The 14,387-nt window shown below is 38.4% G+C and overlaps 1 pseudogene; it reads right to left on the bottom strand.

Moving 5' to 3' along the window:
* Positions 1-8,813: 8,813 nt before the first annotated feature.
* The window catches only part of LOC100470265, a 28,848-nt pseudogene continuing 23,274 nt past the window's right edge, over positions 8,814-14,387 (bottom strand).

Below are 14,387 nucleotides of genomic sequence, written 5' to 3' on the forward strand. Positions count from 1 at the left end.
AGGTCCTGTGGGAGATACAAAGATTTTTAAAAGGCAACATAATTTGCCCTGATAGGGTTTCTATAATCTACTAGAAACATCAGACATGTCTAAAGGGAATCGTTTTATAAAGCATGGGATATTATGAATGGCTTAATATATATATTGCTCAGAAATTTCCAAAAAGATTCACATAAAGGCCAGTTATGGACAAGTCAGGAAAAATCTGAAAACTTGGTATTTGAATTTGGAAGTAAAGCAGAACATCTTGAGACTTTCTGAAGATTAGAAATCTGCCAAATTAAAGCAAGGCATGTTGGTTAATGTAGAAAACTAGAAATGAGTAAAAAAGATAGTGTTTAGTTGGCAGCTAATTATCCAGTGGTGGCCATGTAAGAACATATCCCATCACATGGCTCCCATCTCTCCTTGCCTTCCTTCCTCTCTTCACTTTTATTCTTTGTCTAAGTTCTGCTTTCAGTGGACCCAAGATAAGATAATAGCCTGTGTTTAATGATCTGGAACATCGTAAAGAAAAAAGTATGAGAATGGAATGTTCAGTGAAATAAGGTACACTCCACTATAAAAGATTCTCAAAGAATTCTTGTATTAATATAAAATATTATGGGTTCATAGAACTAGGTAAATCTATCAGGATAAGTATAATTTTTCCTCAGATGATAGTGTGTAGGAAATCTCACCAAACTGTAGATATGTTAGGCATGCATAAATGTCCTAACAAACATGTGTAAAACAAGATGTGAACCTAAATATTACATGAGGGAAATACATGAAGAGAATAGCATAGTTATTCTTATATCAATGTGTATATATTTTGATTTTAAAGAAATAATTGAATGAAATAGAAATGCTTGCAATGTAGGGATGCACCGGAATTGATATGTGATTTTATTATCCGACATGTATTGAGAAGAACAGTGAATTAGGGTCAGCACTCTTAGCTTCAGATTCCAGCACTGCCAAGATTTAGCCCTTTACACTGGGATAAGCCATTTCACTTTCTGGACCTTAGTCAAATGAGCAAGTTGGAGGAGTCAAAATTTGCAAATTATGTGCTACAGAGCAAGAGTCCAAAAAGATGATCTTTGAAAAAAATGTTCTGTTGTAAAATATATTGAAGAAACACTCATACATCATTTCCAATTTGTAGATTCTTAAGACATAATGCATATCAAAAGCTCAGAAAAGCTCTATAGTAAAGAAATCTTTTGAATTCCATCATAGCATTTTCCAAACATAACACATATTTTGAAATTCCTGGTTTCATTGAATTTGAACATCTTATGCACATAAGTTTTCCATGGATCTAATTTTTTGGAAATGGAGGAATATGAGATTTAAAATCCTAGGATTCTAAAATAAATTAATTAATTAATTAATTAAAAAACAAATAAATGAAATCCTAGGATTCTAATGAATAATATGATCTTATTAGAAGGATTGAACTGGAATTTGAGATACCACACACCATCTTCTACCCAGAGCCAGAGAAAGTAGACAGACATAAGTAGGAAGCCCTGAGACTGAGGAGTTGGGAAGAAAGAAATGAAGTGTTAACTTCTTCCTGTGGAAGAGGTGAAATGGAGTTTTGATTAACCAAAAGACTTGCAGTATTGTAGGGCGTCCCAGATTCAAAATTGAAGAAGAGCTAGTAATGCATTTTCTAATCATGTAGAGCAGGATTCTTCCACTTTGGCACTCTTGACATTTGGGGCTAGATATTTCCTTATTGCAGGGAGGTGGTGTGCATTTTGAGATACTTACTAGCATACCTGGCCTCCTATCCACAAGAAATTGTAGCAATGAGAAGGCAAACTTGAGGAAATTCCCATTTCCCCTACATGGTATGAAGAAAATGCACAATAGATATTGAGGAAAAATGGGAAAGTGGGAAGTGGGAGAGGAGAAATGGGGTGAGAGAGGACAGAATTAAAGGACAAGAGACGAGAAAGAGATGAGGGGACAAAAGGGTGCAGGGAAGAAAAGAGGGAAGGAGGAAAGGAAAGATGCTTATAATCATTTCAACTCTGTAGTGGAGGAATTGAAGGATAAGGCTGTCTGAGATCCTTTCTGGCCTGTCTATACACAGTGTGAGCTTTGAACACAAAAAGACCTGATTTTATTCATAGTTCTGTATCTCTTGTGTCATCTTAAGTAGTTCAGTTAACCTGAGTTTCTGCTTCTTGTCTGTAAAATGTGGATTACAATGCTGTAGGTTTGTTTTATGAACTAGAGAGAATGTATGTAATGAGCTTAGCACCTTGCTAAGAATTTAATAAATGGTAGCTGCTTTTATTATTGCTATTTTTCCTTGGGACTTAATCATGTGCTATCTTTTTTGTCAATTAACTTCATATGTCTCTTGTTCTTACTCTTACGTTTCATTAGCCAGTCTGTGCTAGATTATGCTGCCATAATAAACAACTTTAAAATCTCGGAGGCTTAAATGACACCCTACTTTATGTCTATTTTATGTCAGTGAAGTCCCTGTTCTCGTTTGTCCTTGCTCACAGACCCAGGCTGACGGAGTCTCCATCCTCTGGAAGGTCAGTGGGTAACATGGCAGCAGGGGAATTGTGTGGCAGCTTTTTTCCCAAGTAGTGACACACATCCCTGCTGCTCACATTTCTGTGGCAAAAGCAAGACACATGGCCACATGGCCAACTCCAAGGCAGTAGTGAATGCAACTCTGTCATATGCTCAAGAAAGGGGACATTATGAAAACTAGCAAAAGCACCATACTATCCAATCAAGTTTCCTCATTGATAAAATAGGGAAATCAGACCACCTATCTTCATAGAGTTGCTATAAACATTACAGTGGTTAATACATGGAACGTTTAGAACATATGGTAATCATGCGGTCATCACTAGACAGTCAGATCTTTTGTTATTGGAGACCCTCCTAAGCTTGTGCTGCCTTGCCACCCCGTCAGCACTCTCCCTGGTGCTTTGTACCATTTAGTTATTCAATAAATATTTGTTGGATTGAATTGAATAGTGTTCCAGCAACATGGCTAGGACCACCCACCAGCTGGTAGACCAACCACATGTAGGTTTATCAGTTCCATTTCCCCTGTCAAACACCAATGCACTTTGCTAAGCATCCCTCAGCTGTGATTCTCCATTTTGACAATGGAATTAACCTTAATGTAAATGTTCCCAGCCAAATAAAACGTGTTGTGAAGTGCACAGCAGCAGGCACAGTTGACTGCTAGCTGCCATCATCCTATGTGCATGAAGTGCAGTCCTCCACAATGCCTTTCTTAGAAAGATCCCAACAGTCAGCACACAGGAGATCAGTGGTATGCTTTAATGACCTTTTCAAAAGAAAAATACAAAGATATGCAGACTTTAAAAATAAGGGCCTGCATCCTAATATACAAATACTCTTTGATTTGAGCCTAGTAGAGGGTCCCTACCTATCTGGAGCCTAATGGAATTATGTTTCTTTACATTATCTGCACAATTAAATATAAGGCCCCAGGGGGCAAATCCACCAGAAAAAAAAAATGTAACTGAATTCTAGTCTCCTCTCTGCCACCCTCATGAGAAACTCTGAGCACTCTATTTAATTTTTCTGGTTATTGCTTTATGCACCTATCAATCAGGGAAAATAATGTTTGCAGGATGTCCTTCTAAAAGCTGATAAAAGAAATTGGGAGAATAAGAAACGACAAAATTCTACAAATAGGTAAAAATGATTATGCAAATATCAAGAACTATCAGTAAAAATATTTTATTTTGATATTTTGATTATTTCTTGACCTTTCCATATTTGATCTTAGTCAATGTCCTCCTGTTGGGTTGCCCACTCTTCCCTGTAAGTCATGGGTAATGAGTTGGAAGTTAAAGCAGAAAAAGAGCAAGTCGATCTCAGCCATGTTCTGGACAGATGCTCTTCAGGAGTTTGTGCTGAACCCCAAGATCTTGATAATAATAGAGAGTATCATATCGATCTATTTAGATTTCCCTAACCTGGAATTTGGAAAGATGATAAAAAATTGATTGAGAACCACCAAACCCAATAGCTAAATGGAGAGCTGAGTGGAATGTATGTGGCAATGTAAGTATGTGCATCTAAATGCAGAGGCTCTGCAGAGGGGCTCTGTAATAGAAGCTAGTTGTACTTTACTGACAACTTTCATGTAAAATTCCCATTTAGAACAAGGCATTTGAAGAAGTGACAGATGCAACAATATTCCTTATTGAGGATATTGTCCATTTGCTGTTTTGTTTTGTTTTGTTTTGTTTGGTTCTTCTTTCTTATCTAATAAAGGAAGGAAAGAAAGAAGAAAAGAAAAGAAGGAAAGACAAAATAAGGAAGATATAAGAACACTGATTAAAGGCCTACTTTGTTTCAAACAAGAAGTCAAATAATTTATACCTCATGCATTTAACCACCTGACAATACTGGAAGAACCATTATTATTGTCATTTACCAGGTAAAAACACTAAGTTAACCATTTTAACTTGTATGGCTATCACATGGCTATTAAGCAGCAGGTGTCTATTTGAATTCAGACTGTCATTCGTTAATTTGTTGGCATATTAAAAATATGAATGATTTGCATTGTGCTGTTCAGTATGGTGACCACTCATGTGGTTATTTAAATTTGAACTAGTTAAAATTAAGTAAAAATAAGAATGCAGTCCCACCATTGCACTAGCCACCTTTCAAGGGCTCAATCACTGCATGTGCTGAGGGGCTGCTATAGTGGACAGTGGAAATTTAGAACATTTCTATCATTGCAAAAAATTCCATTGGCCAGAGCTGGTTTAGAATGTAAGCTTTTCATGGGTCAAGAATAATCTATTTCTGTTGATTTTTATGAGGCTTATTACTGTACCTGCATTGTGATTCCTCACTCTTCTTTGAGGAAAATATTTTACTAGACAAAAAAATGCCAATCAATCTTCGATTATTTTAACACAGAGGAAAATAAATTCCATCAGGTTCAAGTCTAAATTCTCGATAGACCTCTGCAAAGTGATTGGTGAAATTTATGGGCACAGCTGGTTTGCAGTTGTAAAACCCTATATTTTTAATGCAAAATGGCATCTGTGCCTGCTAATTGGATACTTAGGCATACACACAATAAATTGCGTGGGAATTAGAAAGGTATATTTCTTAAGTCCTGCCCACATCTTGCCATTTTGAGAATCATTGCTGGGATTCATTCTTCCTCCTTGTTATTCTTGTAGAGGAGGTGGAAAAAAGCCTTCTCCTTGTTATAAATATTGCCCGTTGGGAATACATCCTTCCTCCTCCTAATCCAGTTTTAATCCTTTCAAGCTCTGAACTAAGAAACCACTGTCTGTTGTGGTAGCTGCCATTCTAAATAAGTTTGAGCTCTGTGATCATTGCCACCTGTCTGGTGAGAAAGGAAAAATCAAACTCGTAAATGCTCCAGGCAACCCTGTTTTAGGAGTTGGATTCGAATGTTACACTGAGGCCATAGAAAAGCAGTCAAGATAAAGCCTTGCCTAGCCTGTGTTTGAACATGTGAGTTCTTTGCGGGTATTCTCAAGTTCGCAGTGCAGTGGCAACAATAGAATCTAGGCATATTCTGTTACAAGTTTCATGCAAAAGTTTATTAAATTTGCTCTCATAATTATTGTAAGCCCTAGAAAAGATGACTTGAGCTCCGAAGCCTATACTTCTCCCACCTGAGCAGATTGCTTTATCGTTCTTCCGTGCACTGGTAATTTCCATTAGAAAGCTTGCTAACCTGGTATTGACAATTACAAGCCATAATCAGAAGGTGAAAAAGGCTCACCCACTCTGATCTGTGGTAAAGCCGATACCAGCTATCTGGGAAGAAAAGAAACACAAGAAAGTAAACACCGAACTGCTGGTGTATCTGCCCTTTTTATGTGAGCACGACAAAGTGTGAAACATGAATGCAGAGAAAGAGAATGATTTTCAGAGATTTAATCCCTTTAGAATAGAAAGCTTTGGTTGCCTTTTAAGGAGCCTTTTCACCTCAAGGTCACAGCTTGAATCTCATCTGGATTTATGTATAGTGTTCGCATTCAATTATTTTTGTGCTCTTTCTGCAGTATTGGCTCCTTGCGTTGCATATATTGTTTATGCCCATTGGGCCTTTTGCACAATTGTCCTGCTCATTCTTGTCTGGTTAACATGCCCTGATCTTTTAAATTGGCTGATTGGGGTATGATGGATGGGTTATCCTCCTTCGTCCCTTCACCACTTAGATATAATCAAGTTGAAATCAGACTTCCTGATCCTTGATGCTCAATGCTGGGGGGGAGGGGGGGAGGAGGGGGGTGTGGGCAGCTCTGGTAATAGGGTAGTGCTTGGTGGACCCTGGCCCTTGGAAATAAAGGTTCTGTTCAGCTATTTTCAACCAGTGTAGGAGCTCCAAAATAAAGAAAATCAACTGACTATGGAGAAAATTACTTACTTAGAAAAATCACTACACACACACATATATGCATATATATGCCTAAGTATTTATGTGTATATACATATATGTATATAAAAACAAATGGCCTACATATACTTATTTTAAGGATAACACAGTAATTTTTGTTAATAAATATTAATTAGGAATTTATGATGCAAAAGACAATACCCAGAACTGTAGGTGAGGAAACACACAATACCTTCCCTTAATTAACCTACTGAAGAGGAAGAAACATGTGTTTGTGCAAAATAAAAATTAAGGTGTAGAGCAACATGATGACAAATAAGAAATATATAATAAATCCTTCAAACTCACAGTGACAGAGGAATATTGCAGTCTAGGTTGATTAAGGAAGACTTCATACTGGAGGTTGGACACAGAATGTATAGCACAAGAATGAGATAGGCAGAAAAATTAAATTGTAGGGCATTCTAGAAAGTTAGAAGTTGAAAGTGTGCATAGGGCAGGCTGTGGAGAAAGTGAAATGATTGGCATGGAGCATGATCCCTTAGAAGACATATTTGAGAGGTTTGGAGACAAACTGAAGCATCACTTTCTTCTTTCCTACATGCCTACTCAATTCTTCCCCTCTTTGTCCTCATTTCCTTGCTCTTCCTACTAATAAGAGGCAGCAGACCTAGGGCTGCAGCCCTATCCTGCAGAATCTACAATCCCTGAGCTCTGAAATGCTGAGATGACCTTTGAAGGCGGCAACATGAGCAGCCCAGCTGAGGATTCCAGCAGGAAAAGAAAACCAAGCTTAACAATGCTCAAATTGTGGTTTGGGGCTTTAACATTTTTCTTTCCTTTTCTTTTAGAGCCATCAATTGCCTTCTACAGACATTGAATTCACTTACAAAGTTAGAACAGAGAAATAAAGTGGAATGCAATGATCAGGAAATTCCATTTGTTTTTTCCTCCCTTTCATCATTTTGTTGAATGTGTGCAGAACTATATGAGGTTATTCGTTTGTACCCAAGCAGGAATATAGGATTTGCCATATTGGATCAGCCCATTGGTCCATCAATGTTGTATTCTCATAGCCTCTGGCACCGGATGATACATGAAGCACCAGAGGAGAGCAAACTGCCCCACTTCCCCTCCCCGCCACACACAAGGCAGAGAGTCAATTGTGCAATATATGGAGTGGAAGTCTTAGCTGCTCAGGCTGGGACTATATGAATGGAATATGGATTTCAAGATGTCTACACAGGGCAGAAGCTACATCAGTTGAGAACCAATTTAGGCAGTTCTTACTTTTAAAAATTGTGTCCCATGTCTTCCTGCTCACTTTCAATTATAAGAACTATTATTTATCTCACAATAATAAATTGAAATAGTGCAATCAAAGAGCCTCATTCCAGAAAGATGAAGACAACACTCTATGATAACTGACACATGGCTGCTTCCTATCTGGTGAAAGCATAAATGTGGTCAAAACTAGAATTTAACATAGCGCTTCAGAATCTGACCTCTCTTCCTTTGGTAATTATTAAAATGGGTTCACAGTCTGTTCAATTACTTAGCCTATTCACTCATTCACTCATCAGGAAAAGACTATATTGTGTGGAAATCTATCCAAGGTGAAGGGTGCTACAAGGAAGGCCTCCAAGGCTCAGTGTAGTTGGGGTTGAGGTACGATGTGTAATCCCAACGCAAGTGAGAGAACGGTCTGTGTCACAGGTGTGGCCAACTGAAATAATACGTGCATCCAGAAAAGATAGGGACCAATTCTAGATGACGAGAGACAGATCAAGCACCGTGCTGATATTTTCTTCCTGAAGGAGAATCTGAACACAAAATAATCAGACTTTGCTCAGAATACAATATTTGTGCAAAGTAAAAAATATTGTTAGTTTTACCAATAAATTATAGGGTGAGAATTGTGTTCAACTATAGATAAGTTTCCTGATCTGTATAATTTTGCAAAATTACTTCTAGTTTTATCAGGGATTTTCAACTTGAGGCCCCACCCAGACCTGTTGATAGTGATTATAATAATGTTGGCAGGGCCAGTTATATAATCTCTGGCGCTCAGTATAAAATGAAACTAGAGGGACTCCAGTTCAAAAAGCAGAGGAATAAAGTATCCATTAAAGATATTAAAATAAAAGCTTTTCCCTTTATTCCGTGGTCTCTTGTTCAACCTGTCATGGTGTGTTTTACTTGCTATTTAATGTCATTCTAATTAGGGAAAATCCAATTTAAATTATTTGCATGAATTTTAGTGTTCATTTTTATTTTGCACAATGCCAGTTTAAAATGCACATATAAAAGTACTTATGTGTGGCATCACCAAAATTGCACGATTCACAATCTGAGCTCACATATCCATATATATTTTGTTCTTACCAGAACAGTGGACCTTACACAAAACGAACAACTATATGCATTTCCCTTTTGTTTTCTTCAGGAAACTAGCTCTTTTATTAGAAGGGGCTTGTGGCGGGTAACAGCGCTTGCAGTGCTTGCATCGCCTCTTTGGTGCAATAGCGCCTTCCAGTTGGACGTTCAGCTGTCGACTTGTCCGCTTGAGGAACGGAGTCTCCTCGTCGTGCCGCTTCTCCTCCATCTGTCTCCCCGCGCCCTCTCGCTTCTCCGTGGCCTCACACGTGGTCATTTGCCTCTCCAAACCTCTCTTTTCTGTTTCTAATTCTGCAATTTTCCTCTCCATGTCTTACTTCTCTGTTCAGGCTGCAGTGCCTTCCTCGAGTCGAACACCACGCTGCTCTCATGTGAGGTCTCGTAGGTGGTGATGGTCAGACGGATCGGGTCCCGGACCTGCAGCAAAGGCAGTCCCCTCTCCGCACACTGATGGTGACCTCCTGCACCAGCTCATCAAAACAGTGCAAGTAGAGCTCTCCTCGTACCGGGCAGATGGCGGCCTCCCGGGCCTGCAGCTATTGCAGATTCAGACCCAGCTGCTGCAGGGAGGCACCGAATCCATTCCAGCGCGGGTGGTGCTGGACACCTGCTGGATCCATGGCTCCGCGTCTGCCTCCCACTCCCTTGAAGGCAGGATGACATTCAAGATTTCTTCTGCCTTCTTTGTAGGATCTGGGACACAGGAAGTTGAAGGGAGCTTGGTCTTTGGTGCCTGTAGGACTGGACCTGAGGGTCCAGGATGCTGGGGGCTGTCTTTCAGCAGGAACTCCCCTGCTTTGGGGTTCCTTGTCTCCCTTTCTGATACACATGCATTCTACCACTACTCTCCACTTTCATTTGAATGATAAATAAGAAATAGTGGAAAAGGAAAGAACTGTGGTTTGCCCTATTTTTTTCTTTCCTTCTAAGGCATATTTTCAGTGTAAGTGGTTAGCTAATCTCAGAGAAGTAACTTGAGTAGGAGAGGATATAATAGAGATCCTGGAATGTTCATGATTCTTAGACTGCAATTGTCTTCATTCCTCATTCAGAGCAAGTTCTGGTTCAAATGGAAAGCATGGTCTCTTGGGGGAAAGTGTGGCCTTAATCATAAAGGTAACACATTTACCTTGTACTTTCGAGTCTTACTGAGCTCAGATTCATTTTGGGTCCATCAGAATTCCGTGCTGCTGGTAACTTGTAAATTTAAATGCAAATGGTTGGCAGGTAATGTTGGTAATAATGCACATTTCAAGTATCTACTTGGCTCACATGGATGCCCCATTGCCCCACTGAACTTCACTTATAAAATATAAGTTCAAAGATAAAATTATAAAGAATTCAAGATGGTGACAAGAGCATTAAACCAAATACAGAGCCCCTTTAAGACAGAGCTCTGTGCAACGATACTGGGCCAAGCCCATGAAGCTGGCCTTAATAATGATGCTAATAAAATGTCTAATATTTATTGTGCATGGCTCCGTGGTAAAGCTACTTCTTATACATTAGATCTTTAATTTGACATATGAGGCTCTATTTGACATATGAGGAAACTGAGATTTTGATATATTAAGCAATGAGCTTCTAGGTCCTTAATACTCAAGGTATGGTTCTCTGGACCATCATTGGCTGAAGGCTGCTGGTAATGCAAAATCCTGGGCCCTCTTGCAGACCTGCTGAATCAGAATCTGCACTTTTAAGAGTGCCCCAGTGATCCGTGTGTACATTAAAGTTTGACAAGCACTGCCTGGGTCATTTGATGACAAACAAAAGGGGCCATACTATGTATCAAGTCCTATCTGACTTCAGACCTTAAACATGAAACCAATACCTTACTGTCTTATATAATCCAAATTTTCTGATGATGGGCCCCAGTCATGTGTATTAAAAGACAAATCGAAATTCCACGTGGATTGTGATCTGCACCATTGGCAATAACCACTGGCCTGGAAACTTCTACCATGCCTTCCAGTTTTACAAACTATGGTAACTTTATAAATCATATTCTTATGGAACACAAAAATAATGTTGAGGAATACAGGGGAAGAGCTATATTTTTGAGGTTAATGTAAAAGACTCTAAGGGAAGATAAGTTTTGAGCTGGGTTATTTAGCTCGAACAAGAGAAGTTGGAAAATATACTTGCAAAAGACCTTTTCAAAATGTTCAGTGCTATGCTCGATGAGCACTGATCAATTAGTTCCTAACTCCATAGAGCTCCGTAAACCTCCAAGAGGGACAGACATCCCTCTTCCCCCTAAATAAAATCAATCCATATGTAGAGACAAGAATTTTGCTAGGGGAAGTTAATTCACCTCAATTCAATTATGCAGTATGCAAATAGATATTGGGTTGTATATATATTAAGTGCAGAACACTGTTTGGTGTCATAGAAAATAATAGAGATGCAAGACACAGAACCATCATCAGCAAGCCTCCGCTCTAGCAGACGTTTAGTTATTTAACAAATACTCTATAATGCATAAGAGCTTTAGAGATATTAACTCATTTAATCCTCCTAATATTCTTATAAATAATGTACTCTTTTCACCATCCACATCTTGTAAATAAGGAAACTAAGGCACGAAGAGGTCAAGTACCTGACCCAAATTCACACCTGGTGGGGACTGGATTTGAATGCAATCCATCTAGTTCCAGAATCAATGTTCTTAATTGCTACCCTAGGCTGCTTCTAAGTCATATTCACAAATTATTTTATTATGGAACAAAATAAAACTACAAGAGCATGGTGGGGTGGGAGGAAGGACAGGTTTGATACAAAATTTTAACTAGATTGACAGAAAATCTGCTCTGACAAGAACCTGGAATGAGAGGGACTAAAGAGCAAATGTGTTTGTTTTATAAACAGGTATAAAACTGTAATTTGAAAATAAAACATTTTCTTTTGAAAAAAATAATACAAACTGTGGAGATGACCCTATTTTCCTGGGGGGGGTTAATATTTATGTTTTTATGGTTTACCACCACGTAGAATGATTTTTTTCACCAATTTCAATTGATATGCCTTCTTTTTAACTCCTGGTCTTTACTAGAAGCTCTCCTGAGTAGATCAAGTTAGGAGATATTTGGTTCTCTGAAAGTCATTTTAGAAGTTATTCTGTCTAGAATGGCTAAAATTAACAAGTCAGAAAACAACAGATGTTAGCAAGGATACGGAGAAAGGGGAACCCTCTTACACTGTTGGTGGGAATGCAAGCCGGTGGAGCCACTCTGGAAAACAGTATGGAGGTTCCTCAAAAAGTTGAAAATGGAGCTACCCTCTGACCCAGCAATTGTGCTACTAGGTATTTATCCAAAGGATACAAATATAGTGATTCGAAAGGGCACTTGCACCTCAATGTTTATAGCAGTAATGTCCACCATAGGCAAACTACAGAAAGAGCTGAGATATCCATCAACAGATCAATGGATAAAGAAGATATATATATATATAATTGAATATTACTCAGGCATCAAAAAGAATGAAATCTTGCCATTTGCAACCACATGGATGGAACTAGAGAATATTATTCTAAGTGAAATGAGTCAGTCAGAGAAAGACAATCATTATATAATCTCACTCATATGTGCAATTTAAGAAACAAAGCAGGATCATAGGAGAAGGGAGGGAAAAATAAAACAAGACAGAATCAGAGAGGGAGACAAGCTATAAGAGAGTCTTTTTTTTTTTTAAGAGACTCTTAATCATAGGAAACAAACTGAGGGTCGCTGGAGTGGAGGGGAGGAGGGATGGGGTAACTGGGTGATGGGCATTAAGGAAGGCACGTGGAGGAATAAGCACTGGGTGTTATATGCAACTGATGAATTACTGAACTCTACCTCTGAAACTATTAATATACTATATGCTAATTAATTGAATTTAAATTTAAAAAAGAAAAAGTTTTAAAAAGAAGTTGTTCTGTCCAGTCATGTGAATTACAAATACACAACTTTAAATCAAAACAAAGAGTAAATTTTATTGTCAGAACCCCAGGCACTGGGCATGTGACTCTGACTTTTGTGCTGATTTTCAAGGAATGATCTAGATATGGTAAAGTAGCTGTCAGTGTGACTTGTTTCACCCTAAAAGTACATGTAAACTTTACTATTCTGCAGAAGAATAAATTACAGACTAAGTGGATAATGGAATAAAATATTCAAGAGTACCATCTTGTTTTATTTTGACTTTCAGGTAAGTAGAAGGGCTCTTGTTTACCATCTGTTGTGGGTTGAATAGTGTTCATATCTGTTCATATCTGTCTGAAACCTCAGAATGTGCCCTTATTTGGAAATAGGATCTTTGCAGATGTAATTAGTTAAGGCAAAGTCATACTGGATTAAAGTGGGTCCTAAATCCAATATGATTTGTGTTCTCACTAATGTGACAAACATGCATAGAGGAAACACCATGTTCTAATGTGTACTAATGTGACACTTGTGCAAACTTGGCACAGACACATGGAGAAAGCAGCAGGTGAAGGCAGAGATTGGAGTGACCCATCTGTAAACCAAAGAATGCTGAAGACCAACAGCAAACCTAAGAAGCTGGAAGAGAGTCATGGAAAAGATTATTATTCATTTCACCCCCAAGAAGAAACAAACCATGCTGACACCTTGATTTCAAATGTCTAGCCTCCAGAAATGTGAGAGCATAAACTTCTCTTGTTTTAATTAAGCCATGCAGTTCATGGTGTTTTGTCATGGCAACCCTAGGAAATTAAGAGACCATATCTTAGTTGGTTACCATTGAGCATTGGCGAAATTGCTGAATTTGTCTTTGCCTACAGTCCAAAGAAGTATGTTTCATGGAGTCAATGGTTGATTTTATACTACTCAGTCTATCTCATATGGACAAATGTATCATGCCTACTTATAATAATAAAAAAGACAACTAAACAAAAAAAAAGATTCTAAACTATGGAGCCCAATGTTAAGAAAATATTTATAATTAAATCAAAATTATTCCACTGGGACCATGACCTATTTTATAAGAATGGTATGAAAGGGTATCATTTCTTTGCGTGGGTGGACAAATTATAGAGGATTTTATAAAATGCACATTAGACAGATTGATCATATATAAAATCTGAAAATGTTTGTAACTGTTTCTAGTTTATTATTGTTATTGTCTATTTTCCTATCTTGTTTAGCACAGAAATTCTCAAATATAAGTACCTGTTTGCTTTTTTCAGGAAGAGTAGGACAAGGAGACAAGAAGAGGGCAGACAGCTAGAGAGGTTGCTGTCCACCCCTGAGTTACACAAGGAGTAGTACAAGAGGATGTGTGCATGCTTGCAATCACCCAAATAGGACGGAGACAAAGTCTCTGGGGCTGGTGGCCCCGAAAGAAAAGTGTGTGTGTGTGTGTGTGTGTGTGTGTGTGTGTGTGTGTTCCGGGCCTGACAAAGGACCCAAGGTCTTGATATTAAATTCCACTGGGACTCCCTTGTGTCTCGGTCACAGATAGCATGTTGCTTGCCCAGGAGGAACTAATTTTTCTCTCTACCTTGTCTTTATCCTCTGTGCTCTTCTCATTTCCTTTCCTATTCAACATCCTATTGCCAAAATAATTTTTTTTCTATTTCTCTTTTCTG

The sequence above is a fragment of the Ailuropoda melanoleuca genome, chromosome 14, assembly GCF_002007445.2.
Source record: "Ailuropoda melanoleuca isolate Jingjing chromosome 14, ASM200744v2, whole genome shotgun sequence".
Classification (NCBI taxonomy): domain Eukaryota; kingdom Metazoa; phylum Chordata; class Mammalia; order Carnivora; family Ursidae; genus Ailuropoda; species Ailuropoda melanoleuca.